The sequence below is a fragment of the Podarcis pityusensis genome (genome assembly GCF_964106645.2).
Source record: "Podarcis pityusensis genome assembly, chromosome: 8".
NCBI lineage: Eukaryota > Metazoa > Chordata > Lepidosauria > Squamata > Lacertidae > Podarcis > Podarcis pityusensis.
This window is the reverse complement of record NC_138033.1, coordinates 815426-821753: the sequence shown is the minus strand read 5'-3', so window position 1 is coordinate 821753 and position 6328 is coordinate 815426. Positions and strand designations below refer to the sequence as shown.

Here is a 6328-nt window from a genome sequence, read left to right as displayed (position 1 = left end):
TCAGAGCGAATTAAGTACTTAACCCAAGGTACCACTTTAGCTAATGGGGCCTCCCGATGCTGCCAGAGATCGATTTCTGTTCTCATCCTGAAGCAAAGTTCTTAACCCGAGGTACTATTTCTGGGTTAGCGGAGTCTGTAACCTGAAGCGTCTGTAACCCGAGGTACCACTGTACATACTTTACATTTGCTGAGGCAAAATCTCCACCCCCAACATTGCTTGTGGCAGTTCTGCCCTCGCCTTAATCTCCTCCATTTTGAAAGGAAACATCTCTTTTTCATGGGCCATCTTGGCCTCCCTGTCTCTTTCTTCTTGGGCTCATGTCTCTCTCTCTCTCTCTCTCTCTCTCTCTCTCTCTCTCTCTCTGCCTGTATCTCTGCTAGATGAAGGGCAGCTGCCATTCTGGCCTCTTCTCTTTCTTTCTCTGCTTCAACCTTAGACAATTCCAATCTTAGCCTCATCATCTCTAACTCAATATATTAGGATTCTCCTCAGACGCAGCAGCTGGGTCATCCTGAGTCTCTTTGGCTTGGCGCTTGCTGGTCATTTTCTGACAGGAATTTTTTCTCTTTTTAATCAAAGAACTTCACTCCTTTATTAAACTGGTTGTTCTGTGTCTCTGGGTACGTTTCTGTGTGGGTTTTTACTTCGTATCACGACTCTTTCCCCCCCGGCACCCTTGGGCCTGCCCTTCAGGGTTGTCGTTTTGAGACCCCACTTCCTCCCTGGGTTTCCAATTATTACTTTTTCTGGAATGGACTGAGTATTACTGCTCCCCCTGAGTCTCCTTTGATTTCATCTCCCAAGGTAGAGACTTCAGTTACTGTTTTCAGCCTAAATGAGCAGGAACCTCTTGGAAACATTGCTCTCAACTGATCAGCTGTTTGAGCTCATCTGACTTTCCTCCCATCTGTCCAGAGCTTGGTCAATTCGGCTACCCAGTTGGGCCTAAGTCTCTCCTGGTTTCCTTTTAATTTCACGAAAGGCTTTTTGGCTTTGTTCTGCAGTCAGTCCAAAGCGCACTTTCACACTCTCTTTAAATGTGAGGGAATCAGAGGTTTCATCCTCTCTGAGATCTGAGTATATTTCACTCAAAATTCCACATATCTGTGGGCATAAGTGCAGCATCCAGTTTTCCTCAGGAACGTTTAAATTTTTACAAGTCTGCTCAAAACTAATCAGGAATGCCTGCACACCATCACCTTTTACATACTGTATTTTTCGCTCCATAGGACGCACTTTTTCCCTCCTAAAAACTAAGGGAAAATGTCTGTGCGTCTTATGGAGCGAATGTGCGATCCCTGGAGCCAAATCGCTGTTGCCCCGCGCTCCTGAGCTGCTCGGTGGGGGTGGGGAGCAGCAAATTACTGTCTCTCATTGCCTCCTAATTCAACTGCAAAGGATTGCCTGACTGGATTCTGAACTCCATTTGAAGTTTATAAATATTAAGTTTGGGCATTTCTTCAAGTAGCAGTTTTGCGGAAATAGTCATCAATACATGCAAAGCATCTCCACAAACCAGTAATAGTGAGCTCAGCTAAAACCGAGCAGGCATCTGGCTCAGGAACAGTTTAAACTGCACAACTATAACCAGACATCCTGTGTGTTTGTGTGTGGACCATGTTCCTACCAGCTAATCTTTATTGCTGAAAAGAGGCACTGATATTCCACTCCAAATCTATAATTCATTAAAAAAATTCTTACAAGCACAGTCCACCTATACCAAACCAAAAACATTGTGTTCTCCTGGTATTGAAGGGAAGCTATTTATCTGCCTTCTTTTCCTCCTCTGTTCTTTGCTCAGTCACTCCATTTTGAATCTTCCTTTCAAAACAACCATGCCTGTTTTGAGAAAACTTCAGAGATTTAGGAACTGGAGCGCAATCATTTGATCTCTTTGCTGTTCCTCCATACTCCAAGCACTTCTCATTTGCACAGCCCTGGTTTCTCTCCCTGACTATTAATATTCTTGATTAATAACAGTAAAATGCTCAAATTTTAGTTTTTGTGACTGTTGCCAATACTGACTTCCCAGTGATGATGAAAACAGCTACATTCTAATGGAATGTCTGTCCTTTTTCCATTCTCTTCATTATATACCGTGGCTCGCTTTAAAGCAGCAAAGTGGACAGGAGCCACCCATTTTGCTGTTTTAAATAGTTTAGTACAACATTTGAGTCAGATTTTTTTCCCTTGTTTTCTAAAAACTTGGTGCGTCTTTTGGTCAGGTGCGTCCTATGGAGCGAAAAATATGGTACTTTACATTTGCTGAGGTAAAATCTACACCCCCCAACATTGCTTGCGGCAGTTCTGCCCTCAGCTTAATCTCCTCCATTTTTAAAGGAAACATCTCTTTTTCATGGGCCGTCTTGGCCTCCCTGTCTCTTTCTTCTTAGGCTCATCTCTCTCTCTCTCTCTCTCTCTCTCTCTCTCTCTCTCTCTCTCCCTGTATCTCTGCTAGATGAAGGGCAGCTGCCATTCTGGCCTCTTCTCTTTCTTTCTCTGCTTCAACCTTAGGCAATTCCAATCTTAGCCTCATCATCTCTAATTCAATATATTAGGATTCTCCTCAGACGCAGCAGCTGGGTCATCCTGAGTCTCTTTGGCTTGGCGCTTGCTGGTCATTTTCTGACAGGAATTTTTTCTCTTTTTAATCAAATAACTTCACTCCTTTATTAAACTGGTTGTTCTGTGTCACTGGGTACGTTTCTGTGTGGGTTTTAACTTTGTATGCCACCCCTGCCACCAATTAATATGCGATGACGCAAGGGCTCTTTTCCCCCTGGCAGCCTTGGACCCGTCTTCTCTCTTAAATATAGTGCACCCACCTCACAGAACACAATTTCCACAAATGCCCTCCAACTACCTCAGATTATCTTGTGGGGGACTTGCGTGAGGTAAAACTCACTAACTGGGAGTCTCAGGCAGGATTTCTTCAAATAAACATTAACGATTTTATTTAACAAGGAAGTTTATGACACGAGTGGATAAAACTTAGGATACCTCAGTTTACAATGTTATTTCCCTTCAAGGTTTTCTCAGTTGTTTCACACGTAATACTTTGGTTCTTAACAAGGTGGCACTTTCTGCCAGTTACCCTACTCCCGAGATACTCCAAGCCAAAGACCCAAGGGATCTCTGGTTTGGGAGTCTTCTCTTCCTAGAAGGATCTCTCCCCTCCTGACTGGGATGAGAGCTCAGCAGCCGGTCTCTTTCCAGCTCCTCCTTCTCCTGGCTCAGCCTCCCAGTTCATTCCTGGCCTGATTTACTCTCCCAGGACACCACACACTGTCCTTCCCACTAAGCTCAGAGACTCCTTTCTCTAGCTGGTGATCTTTTCCTCAGAGTGGATGCTTCCACCCAGAACCAGCTCCTCTCACTCCCCATCTTCCCCACCTCCCTCCAAAGCTCCTAGCCATGGGGTCAAATGGGCCCAGGTCTCCCCACTCCAGGGCTCTTAGTCCGTCCGCTAAACCACAGTTAGGGCGGGTGTAGGATATTATCCTAGGTGCCCCAACCTGCCACTTCTCCATGTTCTTTTCTGATAGATCAAGACGCACGACAAGGACGTTGTCCGGGTGCTGCCCTGAGCTTCTTGCAGCCTGATGCCAACAAACAGGCGTGTGTGTCCTGCTTGTTTATGGGAAGCAAGACAGGCCCTGTGACTGAAGCTCTTTCCACACTCTTGGCACTGAAATCATTGCCCCCCACTAGGAACTCTTTCATGGATCATGAGTTTGGCCTTCTCAATGAATCTCTTTCCACATTTCAAGCACTGATAGGGTTTCTCCCCTGAGGATGACAGAAGCCACTTCAACTTCCTGAATCACTTTGAAGATACATTTAAGAAGGCCTGGGCAGTTTAGAGGAGCCTGAAAAAAATATTGGGGGGGGGTCTTATCTGCCCTGGAGGATTTTCCCCCCTGCTCAGCACCTTGCACCTCTGGTGGCCCTGCCCCTATGAGGGGATGGGGGCTGCTGATGGATGGAGTCTGCGCTGCTGATGGATGGAGTCAGCGCTCCTCCTCCTCCTCCTGTGCATCTGGCCAGAGCCATGGCTGCTTTCCTGAGGCCCTTCCTCTGCTTCTGCCCCCGTGAAGGGGCCCTGATGGGAGGCTGTGGGGGCTGCAGACAGACCAGCCCTTCAAGAGCAAAAGGGGGCCATCTTGGAGGGGGGTAGGCATAATATTAAGCCTTACTGAGAGCGTCCGAGATCCCCCAATTCTCCTCCATGACTTCCTTATGGAGGGCTCTCTGGTCAGGATCCAGCAATGCCCAGTCCACATCTGTGAAATGGACAGCTACATCTTCAAAGCACACTGGACCCTAAAAGAGAAAGGTTGTCCTCTTAGATAACATAAAGGTGAACTGTTACACTTTGTTGTTTTCTGCCTCTTCATTGGTGTTCAGTATTAATTGGATTCTTTTTCTGCACATTTTATGGATGCATATTTTGATGTGTTAATGGAATTACCGGTATTTATTGTGTATTTTAATGAAGGGCATTAAGAAACTGGTGTTCTTCAAATCATTCTTCTAATCCTGTGCACAAACATTCCCGTTTGCCACATGGAAGGATCCCTTCTTCTGTCCCTCTGTGCTGTTCTTGCCGGGTGAGGAGTGTTGGGATCCCAGAATGCTGTGTGAGATAGTAAGTCTGCAGGCTTGAGTCTGCTAGCTGATGCAACTGGCTGATGCAATCGGCCTGCAATACTTTCTATGCAAGTGCAGGGTCAGAATGATGTGGGTCAGAATAATGTGCTGTCAGTTGATTGGCTGTCCTTGGTTTAAACGGGAAACCTGTCCAGCAGTAAAGGTGGTGGTGCAGAGGAGTGTGGTCAGAGAGAGAGAGTCTTCCTCTTTGCCTTAAGGTGCAGCCAGGTACTCCGTTTGACTGTATGAACTGCTTGTGTATTATAGCCTGTAGATATTTGTATATAGAGAGCTCACAGTAAATATACTGCACTGAAGAACCTGGAACTTTAGCATTTCTGCTAAAGCGCCGCAAAGATTTCGCGACAGGGAGGACCCTCCTGAAGCCCTATAGACATCTCCAAGGTGCGCAGGGGAATGAGAGGGGGAAAGCCCCACTGTGGGACTGATGGAGTGAATCCTGGCCACTCTTTGGTATGGTGTGTGAACTGCTTAGAAGCCTATTTGAGCCTTCAACCCTCCTTCCTTGGCGGTTCCTCCCACCATTCCTCTGTGTCCACCAGTCCATGACATCCTCTCTCCCCACATGGCCCCTTCCTCCTACCTGCTCTGGGTCCACAGGGGCAGCTTCCCCTCCGCCACCAAGAAAAGATGGACAAGCAGGTCTTGCTGGCCTCGTTCCGTCTCCTGCGAGAGAAGAAGGTAAGTGGGAAGCCAAGAGCGCATGCTTCACTCTGAAGGAAAACTACAGGTGCGCCTTCAAACAAGGAGGAGTTGCCACCTCAATGTGGACGTTTGTACCCATTTCACATACTAGAGTGCAAAAACACATCTCTCTTTCTCTGGGCTCTTGGTCCTCTGTGAATTCTCCAATAAGATGAAAAGAAATCACAGATTAGTTTCAGAATCCACAAAATGTGACCCAACAGAGAAAAAACTCCTTCCTCCTTACCCAGAGGCCTCTCTCTGGAGTCCAAGGGAGTCTTCTCTGTCTCAGAGGAATCCGGACCCATTTCTGCTAACAGATCCTTCCCCTGAGAGAGCAACAAGGATTCAAGAGAGAATGGGGAGAAGGATTAGAAAAGGAGCAGCTGATGCAAACACTTTAGGGCTGTCCAATATCATTCCTCGGATGCTTTCCAAAAAAGGATGGGCAAATTAGTAGAGAATTGGGGGATACTCTCCCTCCTCTTCTAGAGTTGGCTGCAAACCTCTCGGGGTCCTTTGGCCTCCTGGGAGCAGAACTGCCTGAGCTGCTGGCTCTGCACCTCTGAGCAAGGGGTGTCCTCCTGACCTGGGTTCTTCCTCACAGTGTTTTCCCAGAATCCCCCGCTGCTCCCATGTTAGATGGCATGGCCTCTTCCTGCTTCAGGGCCAGCTGAGTCTTGCTCATCCATCTCTGTTCCCAGGAGATCGGAAGGAGTCCCTAGGTCTTCTGCCAAGTTCTGCCTGTCCTAATGAGAGGTGCCAGAGAATCCTGTAAAGCAAATGCATTCTTCTACTACAAGATTGATACACAGTCAGGAAAAGAGAAATGTTCCCTGGGCAAGCATGGATGAGTCTGAATCACAGCCCAGACTCGGAGTTCAAGCACCATATTCCCATATTCTGAAGACAGACTTCTGTCTTTGTTCTGAGGGCAACTCTCTCCCCCTTCAGAAGCATGGCTGCCTCC

At 47.1% G+C, this 6328-nt stretch overlaps 1 long non-coding RNA gene across 1 annotated transcript; it reads left to right on the top strand.

Annotated features, from left to right (window-relative positions):
* The first annotated feature begins 1317 nt into the window (after positions 1 to 1317).
* On the top strand, positions 1318 to 4376 carry LOC308484602. Its single transcript, XR_013990031.1, has 2 exons — positions 1318 to 2366; positions 2397 to 4376. It is a non-coding gene; the product is annotated as an uncharacterized lncRNA (long non-coding RNA).
* The last annotated feature ends 1952 nt before the right edge of the window (positions 4377 to 6328 follow it).